The sequence below is a fragment of the Pseudophryne corroboree genome, unplaced genomic scaffold, assembly GCF_028390025.1.
Source record: "Pseudophryne corroboree isolate aPseCor3 unplaced genomic scaffold, aPseCor3.hap2 scaffold_2390, whole genome shotgun sequence".
NCBI lineage: Eukaryota > Metazoa > Chordata > Amphibia > Anura > Myobatrachidae > Pseudophryne > Pseudophryne corroboree.
This window is the reverse complement of record NW_026969046.1, coordinates 37,875-56,697: the sequence shown is the minus strand read 5'-3', so window position 1 is coordinate 56,697 and position 18,823 is coordinate 37,875. Positions and strand designations below refer to the sequence as shown.

Sequence of the window (18,823 nt, the reverse complement as noted above, 5' to 3'; positions counted from 1 at the left end):
TCTTCAATGCACGAGTAAAAATGGCAGCAACGCGCAGCTCTTTATATGGAATCCGAATCTCGCAAGAATCCGACAGCGGGATGATGACATTTTCCCTTGTTCAGGTTTTCCGAGTCAGGCGGGAACAACCGAGCCTGCCTCGGACCAGTGTAAACCACGTGGAGTTCGTGGGGAATTCGGTTCTCGGAGAACCGAACCCGCTCCTCTCTACCTTATACCCATCAATTTTTTTATTTTCAATCTAAGCCCCTGCAGTTTTCTGTAAGCATCTGCTTCGCTATGATGATCAACAAGTCACAAGGGCAAACACTCAGGGCTTGAGGCGTAGATCTTAGGACCAGCTGCTACAAGCATGGCAGAGGTGTCACTATCACTGGTGACACCCAGAAAGGTAGCGAGGGAGATTGTAATGCAGTGCGCGCAGATAAACAGCGCAATGGTAAAAAGGAGGCATGGTTTCATAGGTAGGGGCGTGGCCTGGTGGCCTGAATCTACATTTTGTTGCTCCGGGTGTCCCGGGGGTTGGGGGCTGCACCCGGGGACTAGTGTGTGAGCTGTGCTGGCTCCTGCACAGTGACAGGGCATGGCCACCCAGCATGACGCCTCCCTTCTTGACCATGCTGTAATTGCAGTCGCACTGCAGTTCAGCGTGATCATAAAAAATGGTGTAGGCTCCTGCTGGTGCAGGCTGTAGAGAAAAGCTGCTGTGACCACGCCCCCTGTGTCTCCTCCGTTGCAGACCCCATTTTGAAGCCTTGCCCCCGGACTAAGAGAAAAGTATGCCCTTGCGCACTATCCTGACTTCTCCTCCCGTCTGCTTAATTTGTGCCTTCCAACGCACAATGCGAACAACAGGTGGTGCTGCAGGGCCCACACCCTTTTACTTGCCTTACAGAACAGCTCTGGAGCTGTTACAGTGCCCAGCTGCTGCAAGAAATCAGCTTGAATGCTTCAGGGGATGGGGCATGGCCAACATGAGCCCCACACCAAAGGAGGGTGGGGGTGTTTAATGCGAACTAGGGGTCATCCAAGCACTGCAAAAGGCCGCCATGCCCTGCATGCCCCTTTTCTCTTTTCATATGCAGATGAGGGTTCCAGTCAACTTTGGCCCACTGCTTGGATAACATCACCGTATGCAAATCCGTCTGCTGCAGACCTTCCCCAAGGAGTGCTTGTACTAGTTGTTGCATATGGTTTGATATTTGATGGTGCTTCAGTATTAGGCAGCCTTCCGCCCTCCCATGTTCATCTGAAAAGATGTGGTCTCCCTGCAGTTGTTGTCCCCAGATGAGAGTTCCCTTGTGCTGCCTCAGTTGAATCTCCTTTACTTGACAGAGATGTGCCTGAGCAGCGGCCCTCACCAGCCCTATCCCAAATCATACTTATTTTGCATAGGAGATACCATGGTCATGAAGATTGTTCTCCCAGGGTGAGGTTCATTCATTGCATTCTGGGTATGCTGACCCCTGTGATTTTCCCAAATGTGGGAAACTCGACTGCATTATTTGTGGTAGTGGGGGACTGTGTTTGTGCTTTCCTCTGGTCAGCTCTGGTAAAAGTCAGATTTCTTTGTCTCAGATCTTCCTCTAGCCTTGTTCTTCTTTCGAGAGTTCCCTTGTGCTGCCTCAGTTGGATCTCTTTCACTTGACAGGGGGGTGCCCGAACAGCGACCCTCCCCAGCTCTAGCCCAACTCCTACTTACCTGCCAGGTGAGATACTATGATCATGAAGGTGCTTCTCCCAGGGCAAGGCTCACCCATTGCACTCTGGGTGTGCTGCCCCTGCGATTTCCCCAAATGTGGGAAACTTGACTGCATAATTTGTGTTTCCCCTGGTCGGCTCTCGTATAATTCAGATCTCTTTGTCTCAGGTCTCTCTCCAGCCTAGTTTGCTGTCTGTTTCCACTTCTCTTTTCTTCAACCGCTCCCTTCTATACCCTTGTGCACTATCCTGACTTCTCCTCCCGTCTGCTTACTTTGTGCCTTCCAATGCACAATGCAAACTACAGGTAGTGCTGCAGGGCCCACACCCTTTTACTTGCCTTACAGAGCAGCTCTGGAGCTGTTACAGTGCCCAGCTGCTGCAAGAAATCAGCTTGAATGCTTCAGGGGATGGGGCATGGCCAACATGAGCCCCACACCAAAGGAGGGTGGAGGTGTTTAATGCGAACTAGGGGTCATCCAAGCACCACAAAAGGCCGCCATGCCCTGCACGCCCCTTTTCTCTTTTCATATGCAGATGAGGGTTGAAGCCAACTTTGACCCACTGCTTGGATGACATCACCGTATGCAAATCCGTCTTCTGCAGAACTTCCCCCAGGAATGCTTGCACTAGTTGTTGCATTTGGTTTGTTGTTTGGGGGTGCTTCAGTATTAGGCAGCCTTCTGCCCTCCCATGTTCATCTGAAAATATGTGTTCTCCCTGCAGTTGTTGTCCCCAGATGAGAGTTCCCTTGTGCTGCCTCAGTTGAATCTCCTTTACTTGACAGAGATGTGCATGAGCAGCGGCCCTCCCCAGCCCTATTCCAAATCATACTTATTTTGCATAGGAGATACCATGGTCATGAAGATTGTTCTCCCAGGGTGAGGTTCATTCATTGCATTTTGGGTATGCTGACCCCTGTGATTTCCCCAAATGTGGGAAACTTGACTGCATTATTTGTGGTAGTGGGGGACTGTGTTTGTGCTTTCCTCTGGTCAGCTCTGGTAAAAGTCAGATTTCTTTGTCTCAGATTTTCCTCTAGCCTTGTTCTTCTTTCGAGAGTTCCATTGTGCTGCCTCAGTTGGATCTCCTTCACTTGACAGGGGGGTACCCGAGCAGCGACCCTCCCCAGCTCTAGCCCAACTCCTACTTACCTGCCAGGTGAGATACTATGATCATGAAGGTGCTTCTCCCAGGGCAAGGCTCACCCATTGCACTCTGGGTGTGCTGCCCCTGCGATTTCCCCAAATGTGGGAAACTTGACTGCATAATTTGTGTTTCCCCTGGTCGGCTCTCGTATAATTCAGATCTATTTGTCTCAGGTCTCTCTCCAGCCTAGTTTGCTGTCTGTTTCCACTTCTCTTTTCTTCAGCCGCTCCCTTCTATACCCTTGTGCACTATCCTGACTTCTCCTCCCGTCTGCTTACTTTGTGCCTTCCAATGCACAATGCAAACTACAGGTAGTGCTGCAGGGCCCACACCCTTTTACTTGCCTTACAGAGCAGCTCTGGAGCTGTTACAGTGCCCAGCTGCTGCAAGAAATCAGCTTGAATGCTTCAGGGGATGGGGCATGGCCAACATGAGCCCCACACCAAAGGAGGGGGGAGGTGTTTAATGCGAACTAGGGGTCATCCAAGCACTGCAAAAGGCCACCATGCCCTGCATGCCCCTTTTCTCTTTTCATATGCAGATGAGGGTTCCAGTCAACTTTGGCCCACTGCTTGGATAACATCACCGTATGCAAATCCGTCTGCTGCAGACCTTCCCCCAGGAGTGCTTGTACTAGTTGTTGCATATGGTTTGATATTTGATGGTGCTTCAGTATTAGGCAGCCTTCCGCCCTCCCATGTTCATCTGAAAAGATGTGGTCTCCCTGCAGTTGTTGTCCCCAGATGAGAGTTCACTTGTGCTGCCTCAGTTGAATCTCCTTTACTTGACAGAGATGTGCCTGAGCAGCTGCCCTCACCAGCCCTATCCCAAATCATACTTATTTTGCATAGGAGATACCATGGTCATGAAGATTGTTCTCCCAGGGTGAGGTTCATTCATTGCATTCTGGGTATGCTGACCCCTGTGATTTTCCCAAATGTGGGAAACTCGACTGCATTATTTGTGGTAGTGGGGGACTGTGTTTGTGCTTTCCTCTGGTCAGCTCTGGTAAAAGTCAGATTTCTTTGTCTCAGATCTTCCTCTAGCCTTGTTCTTCTTTCGAGAGTTCCCTTGTGCTGCCTCAGTTGGATCTCTTTCACTTGACAGGGGGGTGCCCGAACAGCGACCCTCCCCAGCTCTAGCCCAACTCCTACTTACCTGCCAGGTGAGATACTATGATCATGAAGGTGCTTCTCCCAGGGCAAGGCTCACCCATTGCACTCTGGGTGTGCTGCCCCTGCGATTTCCCCAAATGTGGGAAACTTGACTGCATAATTTGTGTTTCCCCTGGTCGGCTCTCGTATAATTCAGATCTCTTTGTCTCAGGTCTCTCTCCAGCCTAGTTTGCTGTCTGTTTCCACTTCTCTTTTCTTCAACCGCTCCCTTCTATACCCTTGTGCACTATCCTGACTTCTCCTCCCGTCTGCTTACTTTGTGCCTTCCAATGCACAATGCAAACTACAGGTAGTGCTGCAGGGCCCACACCCTTTTACTTGCCTTACAGAGCAGCTCTGGAGCTGTTACAGTGCCCAGCTGCTGCAAGAAATCAGCTTGAATGCTTCAGGGGATGGGGCATGGCCAACATGAGCCCCACACCAAAGGAGGGTGGAGGTGTTTAATGCGAACTAGGGGTCATCCAAGCACCGCAAAAGGCCGCCATGCCCTGCACGCCCCTTTTCTCTTTTCAAATGCAGATGAGGGTTGAAGCCAACTTTGACCCACTGCTTGGATGACATCACCGTATGCAAATCCGTCTTCTGCAGAACTTCCCCCAGGAATGCTTGCACTAGTTGTTGCATTTGGTTTGTTGTTTGGGGGTGCTTCAGTATTAGGCAGCCTTCTGCCCTCCCATGTTCATCTGAAAATATGTGTTCTCCCTGCAGTTGTTGTCCCCAGATGAGAGTTCCCTTGTGCTGCCTCAGTTGAATCTCCTTTACTTGACAGAGATGTGCATGAGCAGCGGCCCTCCCCAGCCCTATTCCAAATCATACTTATTTTGCATAGGAGATACCATGGTCATGAAGATTGTTCTCCCAGGGTGAGGTTCATTCATTGCATTTTGGGTATGCTGACCCCTGTGATTTCCCCAAATGTGGGAAACTTGACTGCATTATTTGTGGTAGTGGGGGACTGTGTTTGTGCTTTCCTCTGGTCAGCTCTGGTAAAAGTCAGATTTCTTTGTCTCAGATTTTCCTCTAGCCTTGTTCTTCTTTCGAGAGTTCCATTGTGCTGCCTCAGTTGGATCTCCTTCACTTGACAGGGGGGTACCCGAGCAGCGACCCTCCCCAGCTCTAGCCCAACTCCTACTTACCTGCCAGGTGAGATACTATGATCATGAAGGTGCTTCTCCCAGGGCAAGGCTCACCCATTGCACTCTGGGTGTGCTGCCCCTGCGATTTCCCCAAATGTGGGAAACTTGACTGCATAATTTGTGTTTCCCCTGGTCGGCTCTCGTATAATTCAGATCTATTTGTCTCAGGTCTCTCTCCAGCCTAGTTTGCTGTCTGTTTCCACTTCTCTTTTCTTCAGCCGCTCCCTTCTATACCCTTGTGCACTATCCTGACTTCTCCTCCCGTCTGCTTACTTTGTGCCTTCCAATGCACAATGCAAACTACAGGTAGTGCTGCAGGGCCCACACCCTTTTACTTGCCTTACAGAGCAGCTCTGGAGCTGTTACAGTGCCCAGCTGCTGCAAGAAATCAGCTTGAATGCTTCAGGGGATGGGGCATGGCCAACATGAGCCCCACACCAAAGGAGGGGGGAGGTGTTTAATGCGAACTAGGGGTCATCCAAGCACTGCAAAAGGCCGCCATGCCCTGCATGCCCCTTTTCTCTTTTCATATGCAGATGAGGGTTCCAGTCAACTTTGGCCCACTGCTTGGATAACATCACCGTATGCAAATCCGTCTGCTGCAGACCTTCCCCCAGGAGTGCTTGTACTAGTTGTTGCATATGGTTTGATATTTGATGGTGCTTCAGTATTAGGCAGCCTTCCGCCCTCCCATGTTCATCTGAAAAGATGTGGTCTCCCTGCAGTTGTTGTCCCCAGATGAGAGTTCACTTGTGCTGCCTCAGTTGAATCTCCTTTACTTGACAGAGATGTGCCTGAGCAGCTGCCCTCACCAGCCCTATCCCAAATCATACTTATTTTGCATAGGAGATACCATGGTCATGAAGATTGTTCTCCCAGGGTGAGGTTCATTCATTGCATTCTGGGTATGCTGACCCCTGTGATTTTCCCAAATGTGGGAAACTCGACTGCATTATTTGTGGTAGTGGGGGACTGTGTTTGTGCTTTCCTCTGGTCAGCTCTGGTAAAAGTCAGATTTCTTTGTCTCAGATCTTCCTCTAGCCTTGTTCTTCTTTCGAGAGTTCCCTGGTGCTGCCTCAGTTGGATCTCCTTCACTTCACAGGGGGGAACCCGAGCAGCGACCCTCCCCAGCTCTAGCCCAACTCCTACTTACCTGCCAGGTGAGATACTATGATCATGAAGGTGCTTCTCCCAGGGCAAGGCTCAACCATTGCACTCTGGGTGTGCTGCTCCTGCGATTTCCCCAAATGTGGGAAACTTGACTGCATAATTTGTGTTTCCCCTCGTCGGCTCTCGTATAATTCAGATCTCTTTGTCTCAGGTCTCTCTCCAGCCTAGTTTGCTGTCTGTTTCCACTTCTCTTTTCTTCAGCCGCTCCCTTCTATACCCTTGTGCACTATCCTGACTTCTCCTCCCGTCTGCTTACTTTGTGCCTTCCAATGCACAATGCAAACTACAGGTAGTGCTGCAGGGCCCACACCCTTTTACTTGCCTTACAGAGCAGCTCTGGAGCTGTTACAGTGCCCAGCTGCTGCAAGAAATCAGCTTGAATGCTTCAGGGGCTGGGGCATAGCCAACATGAGCCCTACACCAAAGGAGGGTGGAGGTGTTTAATGCAAACTAGGGGTCAGCCAAGCGCCGCAAAAGGCCACCATGCCCTGCACGCCCCTTTTCTCTTTTCATATGCAGACGAGGGTTGAAGCCAACTTTGACCCACTGCTTGGATGACATCACCATATGCAAATCCATCTGCGGCAGGCCTTCCCCCAGGAATGCTTGCACTAGTTGTTGCATTTGGTTTGTTGTTTGGGGGTGCTTCAGTATTAGGCAGCCTTCTGCCCTCCCATGTTCATCTTCAGGGGATGGGGCATGGCCAACATGAGCCCCACACCAAAGGAGGGTGGAGGTGTTTAATGCGAACTAGGGGTCATCCAAGCACCGCAAAAGGCCGCCATGCCCTGCACGCCCCTTTTCTCTTTTCATATGCAGATGAGGGTTGAAGCCAACTTTGACCCACTGCTTGGATGACATCACCGTATGCAAATCCGTCTTCTGCAGAACTTCACTTGACAGGGGGGTGCCCGAGCAGCGACCCTCCCCATCTCTAGCCCAACTCCTACTTACCTGCCAGGTGAGATACTATGATCAGGAAGGTGCTTCTCCCAGGGCAAGGCTCACCCATTGCACTCTGGGTGTGCTGCTCCTACGATTTCCCCAAATGTGGGACACTTGACTGCATAATTTGTGTTTCCTCTAGTCGGCTACTCGTATAATTCAGATCTCTTTGTCTCAGGTCTCTCTCCAGCCTAGTTTGCTGTCTGTTTCCACTTCTCTTTTCTTGAGCCGCTGCCTTCTATGCCCTTGTGCACTCTCCTGACTTCTCCTGTCTGCTTACTTTGTGCCTTCCAACGCACAATGCAAACTACAGGTAGTGCTGCAGGGCCCACACCCTTTTACTTGCCTTTCAGAGCAGCTCTGGAGCTGTTACAGTGCCCAGCTGCTGCAAGAAATCAGCTTGAATGCTTCAGGGGCTGGGGCATAGCCAACATGAGCCCCACACCGACGGAGGGTGGAGGTGTTTAATGCGAACTAAGGGTCATCCAAGCGCCGCAAAAGGCCGCCATGCCCTGCATACCCCTTTTCTCTTTTCATATGCAGATGAGGGTTCCAGCCAACTTTGGCCCACTGCTTGGATGACATCACCGTATGCAAATCCGTCTTCTGCAGACCTTCCCCCAGGAATGCTTGTACTAGTTGTTGCATTTGGTTTGTTGTTTGGGGTGCTTCAGTATTAGGCAGCCTTCAGCTCTCCCATGTTCATCTGAAAATATGTGTTCTCCCTGCAGTTGTTGTCCCCAGATGAGAGTTCCCTTGTGCTGCCTCAGTTGAATCTCCTTTACTTGAAAGAGATGTGCCTGAGCAGCGGCCCTCCCCAGCCCTATCCCAAATCATACTTATTTTGCATAGGAGATACCATGGTCATGAAGATTGTTCTCCCAGGGTGAGGTTCATTCATTGCATTCTGGGTATGCTGACCCCTGTGATTTCCCCAAATGTGGGAAACTCGACTGCATTATTTGTGGTAGTGGGGGACTGTGTTTGTGCTTTCCTCTGGTCAGCTCTGGTAAAAGTCAGATTTCTTTGTCTCAGATCTTCCTCTAGCCTTGTTCTTTTTTTGAGAGTTTCCTTGTGCTGCCTCAGTTGGATCTCCTTCACTTGACAGGGGGGTGCCCGAGCAGCGACCCTCCCCAGCTCAAGCCCAACTCCTACTTACCTGCCAAGTGAGATACTATGATCAGGAAGGTGCTTCTACCAGGGCAAGGCTCACCCATTGCACTCTGGGTGTGCTGCTCCTACGATTTCCCCAAATGTGGGACACTTGACTGCATAATTTGTGTTTCCTCTGGTCGGCTACTCGTATAATTCAGATCTCTTTGTCTCAGGTCTCTCTCCAGCCTAGTTTGCTGTCTGTTTCCACTTCTCTTTTCTTGAGCCCCTGCCTTCTATGCCCTTGTGCACTCTCCTGACTTCTCCTGTCTGCTTACTTTGTGCCTTCCAACGCACAATGCAAACTACAGGTAGTGCTGCAGGGCCAACACCCTTTTACTTGCCTTACAGAGCAGCTCTGGAGCTGTTACAGTGCCCAGCTGCTGCAAGAAATCAGCTTGAATGCTTCAGGGGATGGGGCATGGCCAACATGAGCCCCACACCAAAGGAGGGTGGAGGTGTTTAATGCGAACTAGGGGTCATCCAAGCACCACAAAAGGCCGCCATGCCCTGCACGCCCCTTTTCTCTTTTCATATGCAGATGAGGGTTGAAGCCAACTTTGACCCACTGCTTGGATGACATCACCGTATGCAAATCCGTCTTCTGCAGAACTTCCCCCAGGAATGCTTGCACTAGTTGTTGCATTTGGTTTGTTGTTTGGGGTGCTTCAGTATTAGGCAGCCTTCAGCTCTCCCATGTTCATCTGAAAATATGTGTTCTCCCTGCAGTTGTTGTCCCCAGATGAGAGTACCCTTGTGCTGCCTCAGTTGAATCTCCTTTACTTGAAAGAGATGTGCCTGAGCAGCGGCCCTCCCCAGCCCTATCCCAAATCATACTTATTTTGCATAGGAGATACCATGGTCATGAAGATTGTTCTCCCAGGGTGAGGTTCATTCATTGCATTCTGGGTATGCTGACCCCTGTGATTTCCCCAAATGTGGGAAACTCGACTGCATTATTTGTGGTAGTGGGGGACTGTGTTTGTGCTTTCCTCTGGTCAGCTCTGGTAAAAGTCAGATTTCTTTGTCTCAGATCTTCCTCTAGCCTTGTTCTTTTTTTGAGAGTTTCCTTGTGCTGCCTCAGTTGGATCTCCTTCACTTGACAGGGGGGTGCCCGAGCAGCGACCCTCCCCAGCTCAAGCCCAACTCCTACTTACCTGCCAAGTGAGATACTATGATCAGGAAGGTGCTTCTACCAGGGCAAGGCTCACCCATTGCACTCTGGGTGTGCTGCTCCTACGATTTCCCCAAATGTGGGACACTTGACTGCATAATTTGTGTTTCCTCTGGTCGGCTACTCGTATAATTCAGATCTCTTTGTCTCAGGTCTCTCTCCAGCCTAGTTTGCTGTCTGTTTCCACTTCTCTTTTCTTGAGCCCCTGCCTTCTATGCCCTTGTGCACTCTCCTGACTTCTCCTGTCTGCTTACTTTGTGCCTTCCAACGCACAATGCAAACTACAGGTAGTGCTGCAGGGCCAACACCCTTTTACTTGCCTTACAGAGCAGCTCTGGAGCTGTTACAGTGCCCAGCTGCTGCAAGAAATCAGCTTGAATGCTTCAGGGGCTGGGGCATAGCCAACATGAGCAGCAAGATGCAGCACTGGACTATTAGTAATGTACTGTTGTATGCTGAGCACCACAATGCAGCACAAGACAATGAGCAGTGATACTGAGCACTGATGAGGATACTACTGAGAACTGACACTGAGCAGGAGAGACACACTACTAGTATTACTGAGCAGCAATAAGTAACCACTGATACTGGGCACTGATATTGAGATTTCCACTGAGAGAACATAGCCACGTCCTCTCCGCTCTCTCTTCAATGCACGAGTAAAAATGGCGGCAACGCGCAGCTCTTTATATGGAATCCGAATCTCGCGAGAATCCGACAGCGGGATGATGACATTTTCCCTTGTTCAGGTTTTCCGAGTCAGGCGGGAACAACCGAGCCTGCCACGGACCAGTGTAAACCACGTGGAGTTCGTCGGGAATTCGGTTCTCGGAGAACCGAACCCGCTCCTCTATATATACTATATTACTATGTTACTGTAGTATACAGAACACCACAATGCAATGAGCAGTGATAGTGAGCACTGATGAGGATACTAGAACTGACACTGAGCAGCAAGATGCAGCACTGGACTATTAGTAATGTACTGTAGTATGCTGAGCACCACAATGCAGCACAAGACAATGAGCAGTGATACTGAGCACTGATGAGGATACTACTGAGAACTGACACTGAGCAGGAGAGACACACTACTAGTATTACTGAGCAGCAATAAGTAACCACTGATACTGAGCACTGATATTGAGATTTCCACTGAGAGAACATAGCCACGTCCTCTCCGCTCTCTCTTCAATGCACGAGTAAAAATGGCAGCAACGCGCAGCTCTTTATATGGAATCCGAATCTCGCAAGAATCCGACAGCGGGATGATGACATTTTCCCTTGTTCAGGTTTTCCGAGTCAGGCGGGAACAACCGAGCCTGCCTCGGACCAGTGTAAACCACGTGGAGTTCGTGGGGAATTCGGTTCTCGGAGAACCGAACCCGCTCCTCTCTACCTTATACCCATCAATTTTTTTATTTTCAATCTAAGCCCCTGCAGTTTTCTGTAAGCATCTGCTTCGCTATGATGATCAACAAGTCACAAGGGCAAACACTCAGGGCTTGAGGCGTAGATCTTAGGACCAGCTGCTACAAGCATGGCAGAGGTGTCACTATCACTGGTGACACCCAGAAAGGTGGCGAGGGAGATTGTAATGCAGTGCGCGCAGATAAACAGCGCAATGGTAAAAAGGAGGCATGGTTTCATAGGTAGGGGCGTGGCCTGGTGGCCTGAATCTACATTTTGTTGCTCCGGGTGTCCCGGGGGTTGGGGGCTGCACCCGGGGACTAGTGTGTGAGCTGTGCTGGCTCCTGCACAGTGACAGGGCATGGCCACCCAGCATGACGCCTCCCTTCTTGACCATGCTGTAATTGCAGTCGCACTGCAGTTCAGCGTGATCATAAAAAATGGTGTAGGCTCCTGCTGGTGCAGGCTGTAGAGAAAAGCTGCTGTGACCACGCCCCCTGTGTCTCCTCCGTTGCAGACCCCATTTTGAAGCCTTGCCCCCGGACTAAGAGAAAAGTATGCCCTTGCGCACTATCCTGACTTCTCCTCCCGTCTGCTTAATTTGTGCCTTCCAACGCACAATGCGAACAACAGGTGGTGCTGCAGGGCCCACACCCTTTTACTTGCCTTACAGAACAGCTCTGGAGCTGTTACAGTGCCCAGCTGCTGCAAGAAATCAGCTTGAATGCTTCAGGGGATGGGGCATGGCCAACATGAGCCCCACACCAAAGGAGGGTGGGGGTGTTTAATGCGAACTAGGGGTCATCCAAGCACTGCAAAAGGCCGCCATGCCCTGCATGCCCCTTTTCTCTTTTCATATGCAGATGAGGGTTCCAGTCAACTTTGGCCCACTGCTTGGATAACATCACCGTATGCAAATCCGTCTGCTGCAGACCTTCCCCAAGGAGTGCTTGTACTAGTTGTTGCATATGGTTTGATATTTGATGGTGCTTCAGTATTAGGCAGCCTTCCGCCCTCCCATGTTCATCTGAAAAGATGTGGTCTCCCTGCAGTTGTTGTCCCCAGATGAGAGTTCCCTTGTGCTGCCTCAGTTGAATCTCCTTTACTTGACAGAGATGTGCCTGAGCAGCGGCCCTCACCAGCCCTATCCCAAATCATACTTATTTTGCATAGGAGATACCATGGTCATGAAGATTGTTCTCCCAGGGTGAGGTTCATTCATTGCATTCTGGGTATGCTGACCCCTGTGATTTTCCCAAATGTGGGAAACTCGACTGCATTATTTGTGGTAGTGGGGGACTGTGTTTGTGCTTTCCTCTGGTCAGCTCTGGTAAAAGTCAGATTTCTTTGTCTCAGATCTTCCTCTAGCCTTGTTCTTCTTTCGAGAGTTCCCTTGTGCTGCCTCAGTTGGATCTCTTTCACTTGACAGGGGGGTGCCCGAACAGCGACCCTCCCCAGCTCTAGCCCAACTCCTACTTACCTGCCAGGTGAGATACTATGATCATGAAGGTGCTTCTCCCAGGGCAAGGCTCACCCATTGCACTCTGGGTGTGCTGCCCCTGCGATTTCCCCAAATGTGGGAAACTTGACTGCATAATTTGTGTTTCCCCTGGTCGGCTCTCGTATAATTCAGATCTCTTTGTCTCAGGTCTCTCTCCAGCCTAGTTTGCTGTCTGTTTCCACTTCTCTTTTCTTCAACCGCTCCCTTCTATACCCTTGTGCACTATCCTGACTTCTCCTCCCGTCTGCTTACTTTGTGCCTTCCAATGCACAATGCAAACTACAGTTAGTGCTGCAGGGCCCACACCCTTTTACTTGCCTTACAGAGCAGCTCTGGAGCTGTTACAGTGCCCAGCTGCTGCAAGAAATCAGCTTGAATGCTTCAGGGGATGGGGCATGGCCAACATGAGCCCCACACCAAAGGAGGGTGGAGGTGTTTAATGCGAACTAGGGGTCATCCAAGCACCGCAAAAGGCCGCCATGCCCTGCACGCCCCTTTTCTCTTTTCATATGCAGATGAGGGTTGAAGCCAACTTTGACCCACTGCTTGGATGACATCACCGTATGCAAATCCGTCTTCTGCAGAACTTCCCCCAGGAATGCTTGCACTAGTTGTTGCATTTGGTTTGTTGTTTGGGGGTGCTTCAGTATTAGGCAGCCTTCTGCCCTCCCATGTTCATCTGAAAATATGTGTTCTCCCTGCAGTTGTTGTCCCCAGATGAGAGTTCCCTTGTGCTGCCTCAGTTGAATCTCCTTTACTTGACAGAGATGTGCATGAGCAGCGGCCCTCCCCAGCCCTATTCCAAATCATACTTATTTTGCATAGGAGATACCATGGTCATGAAGATTGTTCTCCCAGGGTGAGGTTCATTCATTGCATTTTGGGTATGCTGACCCCTGTGATTTCCCCAAATGTGGGAAACTTGACTGCATTATTTGTGGTAGTGGGGGACTGTGTTTGTGCTTTCCTCTGGTCAGCTCTGGTAAAAGTCAGATTTCTTTGTCTCAGATTTTCCTCTAGCCTTGTTCTTCTTTCGAGAGTTCCATTGTGCTGCCTCAGTTGGATCTCCTTCACTTGACAGGGGGGTACCCGAGCAGCGACCCTCCCCAGCTCTAGCCCAACTCCTACTTACCTGCCAGGTGAGATACTATGATCATGAAGGTGCTTCTCCCAGGGCAAGGCTCACCCATTGCACTCTGGGTGTGCTGCCCCTGCGATTTCCCCAAATGTGGGAAACTTGACTGCATAATTTGTGTTTCCCCTGGTCGGCTCTCGTATAATTCAGATCTATTTGTCTTAGGTCTCTCTCCAGCCTAGTTTGCTGTCTGTTTCCACTTCTCTTTTCTTCAGCCGCTCCCTTCTATACCCTTGTGCACTATCCTGACTTCTCCTCCCGTCTGCTTACTTTGTGCCTTCCAATGCACAATGCAAACTACAGGTAGTGCTGCAGGGCCCACACCCTTTTACTTGCCTTACAGAGCAGCTCTGGAGCTGTTACAGTGCCCAGCTGCTGCAAGAAATCAGCTTGAATGCTTCAGGGGATGGGGCATGGCCAACATGAGCCCCACACCAAAGGAGGGGGGAGGTGTTTAATGCGAACTAGGGGTCATCCAAGCACTGCGAAAGGCCGCCATGCCCTGCATGCCCCTTTTCTCTTTTCATATGCAGATGAGGGTTCCAGTCAACTTTGGCCCACTGCTTGGATAACATCACCGTATGCAAATCCGTCTGCTGCAGACCTTCCCCCAGGAGTGCTTGTACTAGTTGTTGCATATGGTTTGATATTTGATGGTGCTTCAGTATTAGGCAGCCTTCCGCCCTCCCATGTTCATCTGAAAAGATATGTTCTCCCTGCAGTTGTTGTCCCAAGATGAGAGTTCCCTTGTGCTGCCTCAGTTGAATCTCCTTTACTTGACAGAGATGTGCATGAGCAGCGGCCCTCCCCAGCCCTATTCCAAATCATACTTATTTTGCATAGGAGATACCATGGTCATGAAGATTTTTCTCCCAGGGTGAGGTTCATTCATTGCATTTTGGGTATGCTGACCCCTGTGATTTCCCCAAATGTGGGAAACTTGACTGCATTATTTGTGGTAGTGGGAGACTGTGTTTGTGCTTTCCTCTGGTCAGCTCTGGTAAAAGTCAGATTTCTTTGTCTCAGATTTTCCTTTAGCCTTGTTCTTTTTTCGAGAGTTCCCTTGTGCTGCCTCAGTTGGATCTCCTTCACTTTACAGGGGGGTACCCGAGCAGCGACCCTCCCCAGCTCTAGCCCAACTCCTACTTACCTGCCAGGTGAGATACTATGATCATGAAGGTGCTTCTCCCAGGGCAAGGCTCACCCATTGTACTCTGGGTGTGCTGCTCCTGCGATTTCCCCAAATGTGGGAAACTTGACTGCATAATTTGTGTTTCCCCTGGTCGGCTCTCGTATAATTCAGATCTCTTTGTCTCAGGTCTCTCTCCAGCCTAGTTTGCTGTCTGTTTCCACTTCTCTTTTCTTCAGCCGCTCCCTTTTATACCCTTGTGCACTATCCTGACTTCTCCTCCCGTCTGCTTACTTTGTGCCTTCCAATGCACAATGCAAACTACAGGTAGTGCTGCAGGGCCCACACCCTTTTACTTGCCTTACAGAGCAGCTCTGGAGCTGTTACAGTGCCCAGCTGCTGCAAGAAATCAGCTTGAATGCTTCAGGGGATGGGGCATGGCCAACATGAGCCCCACACCAAAGGAGGGTGGAGGTGTTTAATGCGAACTAGGGGTCATCCAAGCACCGCAAAAGGCCGCCATGCCCTGCACGCCCCTTTTCTCTTTTCATATGCAGATGAGGGTTGAAGCCAACTTTGACCCACTGCTTGGATGACATCACCGTATGCAAATCCGTCTTCTGCAGAACTTCCCCCAGGAATGCTTGCACTAGTTGTTGCATTTGGTTTGTTGTTTGGGGGTGCTTCAGTATTAGGCAGCCTTCTGCCCTCCCATGTTCATCTGAAAATATGTGTTCTCCCTGCAGTTGTTGTCCCCAGATGAGAGTTCCCTTGTGCTGCCTCAGTTGAATCTCCTTTACTTGACAGAGATGTGCCTGAGCAGCGGCCCTCCCCAGCTCTATCCCAAATCATACTTATTTTGCATAGGAGATACCATGGTCATGAAGATTATTCTCCCAGGGTGAGGTTCATTCATTGCATTATGGGTATGCTGACCCCTGTGATTTCCCCAAATGTGGGAAACTCGACTGCTTTATTTGTGGTAGTGGGGGACTGTGTTTGTGTTTTCCTCTGGTCAGCTCTGGTAAAAGTCAGATTTCTTTGTTCAGATCTTCCTCTAGCCTTGTTCTTCTTTCGAGAGTTCCCTTGTGCTGCCTCAGTTGGATCTCCTTCACTTGACAGGGGGGTGCCCAAGCAGAGACCCTCCCCAGCTCTAGCCCAACTCCTACTTACCTGCCAGGTGAGATACTATGATCATGAAGGTGCTTCTCCCAGGGCAAGGCTCACCCATTGCACTCTGGGTGTGCTGCCCCTGCGATTTCCCCAAATGTGGGAAACTTGACTGCATAATTTGTGTTTCCCCTGGTCGGCTCTCGTGTAATTCAGATCTCTTTGTCTCAGGTCTCTCTCCAACCTAGTTTGCTGTCTGTTTCCACTTCTCTTTTCTTCAGCCGCTCCCTTCTATACCCTTGTGCACTATCCTGACTTCTCCTCCCGTCTGCTTACTTTGTGCCTTCCAATGCACAATGCAAACTACAGGTAGTGCTGCAGGGCCCACACCCTTTTACTTGCCTTACAGAGCAGCTCTGGAGATGTTACAGTGCCCAGCTGCTGCAAGAAATCAGCTTGAATGCTTCAGGGGATGGGGCATGGCCAACATGAGCCCCACACCAAAGGAGGGTGGAGGTGTTTAATGCGAACTAGGGGTCATCCAAGCACCGCAAAAGGCCGCCATGCCCTGCACGCTCCTTTTCTCTTTTCATATGCAGATGAGGGTTGAAGCCAACTTTGACCCACTGCTTGGATGACATCACCGTATGCAAATCCGTCTTCTGCAGAACTTCCCCCAGGAATGCTTGCACTAGTTGTTGCATTTGGTTTGTTGTTTGGGGGTGCTTCAGTATTAGGCAGCCTTCTGCCCTCCCATGTTCATCTGAAAATATGTGTTCTCCCTGCAGTTGTTGTCCCCAGATGAGAGTTCCCTTGTGCTGCCTCAGTTGAATCTCCTTTACTTGACAGAGATGTGCATGAGCAGCGGCCCTCCCCAGCCCTATTCCAAATCATACTTATTTTGCATAGGAGATACCATGGTCATGAAGATTGTTCTCCCAGGGTGAGGTTCATTCATTGCATTTTGGGTATGCTGACCCCTGTGATTTCCCCAAATGTGGGAAACTTGACTGCATTATTTGTGGTAGTGGGGGACTGTGTTTGTGCTTTCCTCTGGTCAGCTCTGGTAAAAGTCAGATTTCTTTGTCTCAGATTTTCCTCTAGCCTTGTTCTTCTTTCGAGAGTTCCCTTGTGCTGCCTCAGTTGGATCTCCTTCAGTTTACAGGGGGGTACCCGAGCAGCGATCCTCCCCAGCTCTAGCCCAACTCCTACTTACCTGCCAGGTGAGATACTATGATCATGAAGGTGCTTCTCCCAGGGCAAGGCTCACCCATTGCACTCTAGGTGTGCTGCTCCTGCGATTTCCCCAAATGTGGGAAACTTGACTGCATAATTTGTGTTTCCCCTGGTCGGCTCTCGTATAATTCAGATCTCTTTGTCTCAGGTCTCTCTCCAGCCTAGTTTGCTGTCTGTTTCCACTTCTCTTTTCTTGAGCCGCTCCCTTCTATGCCCTTGCGCACTATCCTGACTTCTCCTCCTGTCTGCTTACTTTGTGCCTTCCAACGCACAATGCGAACTACAGGTAGTGCTGCAGGGCCCACACCCTTTTACTTGCCTTACAGAGCAGCTCTGGAGCTGTTACAGTGCCCAGCTGCTGCAAGAAATCAGCTTGAATGCTTCAGGGGCTGGGGCATAGCCAACATGAGCCCCACACCAAAGGAGGGTGGAGGTGTTTAATGCAAACTAGGGGTCAGCCAAGTGCCGCAAAAGGCCACCATGCCCTGCACGCCCCTTTTCTCTTTTCATATGCAGACGAGGGTTGAAGCCAACTTTGACCCACTGCTTGGATGACATCACCATATGCAAATCCATCTGCGGCAGGCCTTCCCCCAGGAATGCTTGCACTAGTTGTTGCATTTGGTTTGTTGTTTGGGGGTGCTTCAGTATTAGGCAGCTTTCTGCCCTCCCATGTTCATCTGAAAATATATGTTCTCCCTGCAGTTGTTGTCCCCAGATGAGAGTTCCCTTGTGCTGCCTCAGTTGAATCTCCTTTACTTGACAGAGATGTGCATGAGCAGCGGCCCTCCCCAGCCCTATTCCAAATCATACTTATTTTGCATAGGAGATACCATGGTCATGAAGATTTTTCTCCCAGGGTGAGGTTCATTCATTGCATTTTGGGTATGCTGACCCCTGTGATTTCCCCAAATGTGGGAAACTCAACTGCATTATTTGTGGTAGTGGGGGACTGTGTTTGTGCTTTCCTCTGGTCAGCTCTAGTAAAAGTCAGATTTCTTTGTCTCACATTTTCCTCTAGCCTTGTTCTTCTTTCGAGAGTTCCCTTGTGCTGCCTTTGTTGGATCTCCTTCACTTTACAGGGGGGTACCCGAGCAGCGACCCTCCCCAGCTCTAGCCCAACTCCTACTTACCTGCCAGGTGAGATACTATGATCATTAAGGTGCTTCTCCCAGGGCAAGGCTCACCCATTGTACTCTGGGTGTGCTGCTCCTGCGATTTCCCCAAATGTGGGAAACTTGACTGCATAATTTGTGTTTCCCCTCGTCGGCTCTCGTATAATTCAGATCTCTTTGTCTCAGGTCTCTCTCCAGCCTAGTTTGCTGTCTGTTTCCACTTCTCTTTTCTTCAGCCGCTCCCTTCTATACCCTTGTGCACTATCCTGACTTCTCCTCCCGTCTGCTTACTTTGTGCCTTCCAATGCACAATGCAAACTACAGGTAGTGCTTCAGGGCCCACACCCTTTTACTTGCCTTACAGAGCAGCTCTGGAGCTGTTACAGTGCCCAGCTGCTGCAAGAAATCTGCTTGAATGCTTCAGGGGATGGGACATGGCCAACATGAGCCCCACACCAAAGGAGGGTGGAGCAGAAGGCTGACTAATACTGAAGCACCCCCAAACAACAAACCAAATGCAACAACTAGTGCAAGCATTCCTGGGGGAAGGCCTGCCGCAGATGGATTTGCATATGGTGATGTCATCCA

At 50.2% G+C, this 18,823-nt stretch overlaps 25 non-coding genes and 2 pseudogenes across 25 annotated transcripts; all 27 read left to right on the top strand.

Annotated features, from left to right (window-relative positions):
• Nucleotides 1–1,378: 1,378 nt before the first annotated feature.
• Nucleotides 1,379–1,542, top strand: LOC135011149 (U1 spliceosomal RNA). Its single transcript, XR_010210290.1, has one exon. It is a non-coding gene; the product is annotated as a U1 spliceosomal RNA (small nuclear RNA).
• A 152-nt stretch (nt 1,543–1,694) lies between these two features.
• Nucleotides 1,695–1,857, top strand: LOC135011190 (U1 spliceosomal RNA). Its single transcript, XR_010210330.1, has one exon. It is a non-coding gene; the product is annotated as a U1 spliceosomal RNA (small nuclear RNA).
• A 674-nt stretch (nt 1,858–2,531) lies between these two features.
• LOC135011163 (U1 spliceosomal RNA) lies at nt 2,532–2,695 on the top strand. Its single transcript, XR_010210304.1, has one exon. It is a non-coding gene; the product is annotated as a U1 spliceosomal RNA (small nuclear RNA).
• A 152-nt stretch (nt 2,696–2,847) lies between these two features.
• On the top strand, nt 2,848–3,010 carry LOC135011114 (U1 spliceosomal RNA). Its single transcript, XR_010210264.1, has one exon. It is a non-coding gene; the product is annotated as a U1 spliceosomal RNA (small nuclear RNA).
• A 674-nt stretch (nt 3,011–3,684) lies between these two features.
• Nucleotides 3,685–3,848, top strand: LOC135011148 (U1 spliceosomal RNA). Its single transcript, XR_010210289.1, has one exon. It is a non-coding gene; the product is annotated as a U1 spliceosomal RNA (small nuclear RNA).
• A 152-nt stretch (nt 3,849–4,000) lies between these two features.
• Nucleotides 4,001–4,163, top strand: LOC135011189 (U1 spliceosomal RNA). Its single transcript, XR_010210329.1, has one exon. It is a non-coding gene; the product is annotated as a U1 spliceosomal RNA (small nuclear RNA).
• A 674-nt stretch (nt 4,164–4,837) lies between these two features.
• LOC135011161 (U1 spliceosomal RNA) lies at nt 4,838–5,001 on the top strand. The gene has a single exon (XR_010210302.1). It is a non-coding gene; the product is annotated as a U1 spliceosomal RNA (small nuclear RNA).
• Nucleotides 5,002–5,153: 152 nt separating this feature from the next.
• LOC135011112 (U1 spliceosomal RNA) lies at nt 5,154–5,316 on the top strand. Its single transcript, XR_010210262.1, has one exon. It is a non-coding gene; the product is annotated as a U1 spliceosomal RNA (small nuclear RNA).
• A 674-nt stretch (nt 5,317–5,990) lies between these two features.
• Nucleotides 5,991–6,154, top strand: LOC135011147 (U1 spliceosomal RNA). The gene has a single exon (XR_010210288.1). It is a non-coding gene; the product is annotated as a U1 spliceosomal RNA (small nuclear RNA).
• A 152-nt stretch (nt 6,155–6,306) lies between these two features.
• LOC135011129 (U1 spliceosomal RNA) lies at nt 6,307–6,442 on the top strand (annotated as a pseudogene).
• Nucleotides 6,443–7,277: 835 nt separating this feature from the next.
• On the top strand, nt 7,278–7,441 carry LOC135011126 (U1 spliceosomal RNA). The gene has a single exon (XR_010210275.1). It is a non-coding gene; the product is annotated as a U1 spliceosomal RNA (small nuclear RNA).
• Nucleotides 7,442–8,111: 670 nt separating this feature from the next.
• Nucleotides 8,112–8,275, top strand: LOC135011124 (U1 spliceosomal RNA). The gene has a single exon (XR_010210273.1). It is a non-coding gene; the product is annotated as a U1 spliceosomal RNA (small nuclear RNA).
• Nucleotides 8,276–8,427: 152 nt separating this feature from the next.
• On the top strand, nt 8,428–8,591 carry LOC135011140 (U1 spliceosomal RNA). Its single transcript, XR_010210283.1, has one exon. It is a non-coding gene; the product is annotated as a U1 spliceosomal RNA (small nuclear RNA).
• A 670-nt stretch (nt 8,592–9,261) lies between these two features.
• LOC135011113 (U1 spliceosomal RNA) lies at nt 9,262–9,425 on the top strand. Its single transcript, XR_010210263.1, has one exon. It is a non-coding gene; the product is annotated as a U1 spliceosomal RNA (small nuclear RNA).
• A 152-nt stretch (nt 9,426–9,577) lies between these two features.
• On the top strand, nt 9,578–9,741 carry LOC135011139 (U1 spliceosomal RNA). Its single transcript, XR_010210282.1, has one exon. It is a non-coding gene; the product is annotated as a U1 spliceosomal RNA (small nuclear RNA).
• Nucleotides 9,742–12,165: 2,424 nt separating this feature from the next.
• Nucleotides 12,166–12,329, top strand: LOC135011146 (U1 spliceosomal RNA). The gene has a single exon (XR_010210287.1). It is a non-coding gene; the product is annotated as a U1 spliceosomal RNA (small nuclear RNA).
• Nucleotides 12,330–12,481: 152 nt separating this feature from the next.
• On the top strand, nt 12,482–12,644 carry LOC135011188 (U1 spliceosomal RNA). Its single transcript, XR_010210328.1, has one exon. It is a non-coding gene; the product is annotated as a U1 spliceosomal RNA (small nuclear RNA).
• Nucleotides 12,645–13,318: 674 nt separating this feature from the next.
• LOC135011160 (U1 spliceosomal RNA) lies at nt 13,319–13,482 on the top strand. Its single transcript, XR_010210301.1, has one exon. It is a non-coding gene; the product is annotated as a U1 spliceosomal RNA (small nuclear RNA).
• Nucleotides 13,483–13,634: 152 nt separating this feature from the next.
• Nucleotides 13,635–13,797, top strand: LOC135011111 (U1 spliceosomal RNA). The gene has a single exon (XR_010210261.1). It is a non-coding gene; the product is annotated as a U1 spliceosomal RNA (small nuclear RNA).
• Nucleotides 13,798–14,471: 674 nt separating this feature from the next.
• On the top strand, nt 14,472–14,635 carry LOC135011176 (U1 spliceosomal RNA). The gene has a single exon (XR_010210317.1). It is a non-coding gene; the product is annotated as a U1 spliceosomal RNA (small nuclear RNA).
• Nucleotides 14,636–14,787: 152 nt separating this feature from the next.
• On the top strand, nt 14,788–14,950 carry LOC135011118 (U1 spliceosomal RNA). The gene has a single exon (XR_010210268.1). It is a non-coding gene; the product is annotated as a U1 spliceosomal RNA (small nuclear RNA).
• Nucleotides 14,951–15,624: 674 nt separating this feature from the next.
• On the top strand, nt 15,625–15,788 carry LOC135011170 (U1 spliceosomal RNA). Its single transcript, XR_010210311.1, has one exon. It is a non-coding gene; the product is annotated as a U1 spliceosomal RNA (small nuclear RNA).
• A 151-nt stretch (nt 15,789–15,939) lies between these two features.
• Nucleotides 15,940–16,102, top strand: LOC135011179 (U1 spliceosomal RNA). The gene has a single exon (XR_010210320.1). It is a non-coding gene; the product is annotated as a U1 spliceosomal RNA (small nuclear RNA).
• A 674-nt stretch (nt 16,103–16,776) lies between these two features.
• LOC135011159 (U1 spliceosomal RNA) lies at nt 16,777–16,940 on the top strand. The gene has a single exon (XR_010210300.1). It is a non-coding gene; the product is annotated as a U1 spliceosomal RNA (small nuclear RNA).
• Nucleotides 16,941–17,092: 152 nt separating this feature from the next.
• On the top strand, nt 17,093–17,255 carry LOC135011133 (U1 spliceosomal RNA). Its single transcript, XR_010210278.1, has one exon. It is a non-coding gene; the product is annotated as a U1 spliceosomal RNA (small nuclear RNA).
• A 674-nt stretch (nt 17,256–17,929) lies between these two features.
• LOC135011153 (U1 spliceosomal RNA) lies at nt 17,930–18,093 on the top strand. Its single transcript, XR_010210295.1, has one exon. It is a non-coding gene; the product is annotated as a U1 spliceosomal RNA (small nuclear RNA).
• A 152-nt stretch (nt 18,094–18,245) lies between these two features.
• LOC135011131 (U1 spliceosomal RNA) lies at nt 18,246–18,381 on the top strand (annotated as a pseudogene).
• Nucleotides 18,382–18,823: the final 442 nt, after the last annotated feature.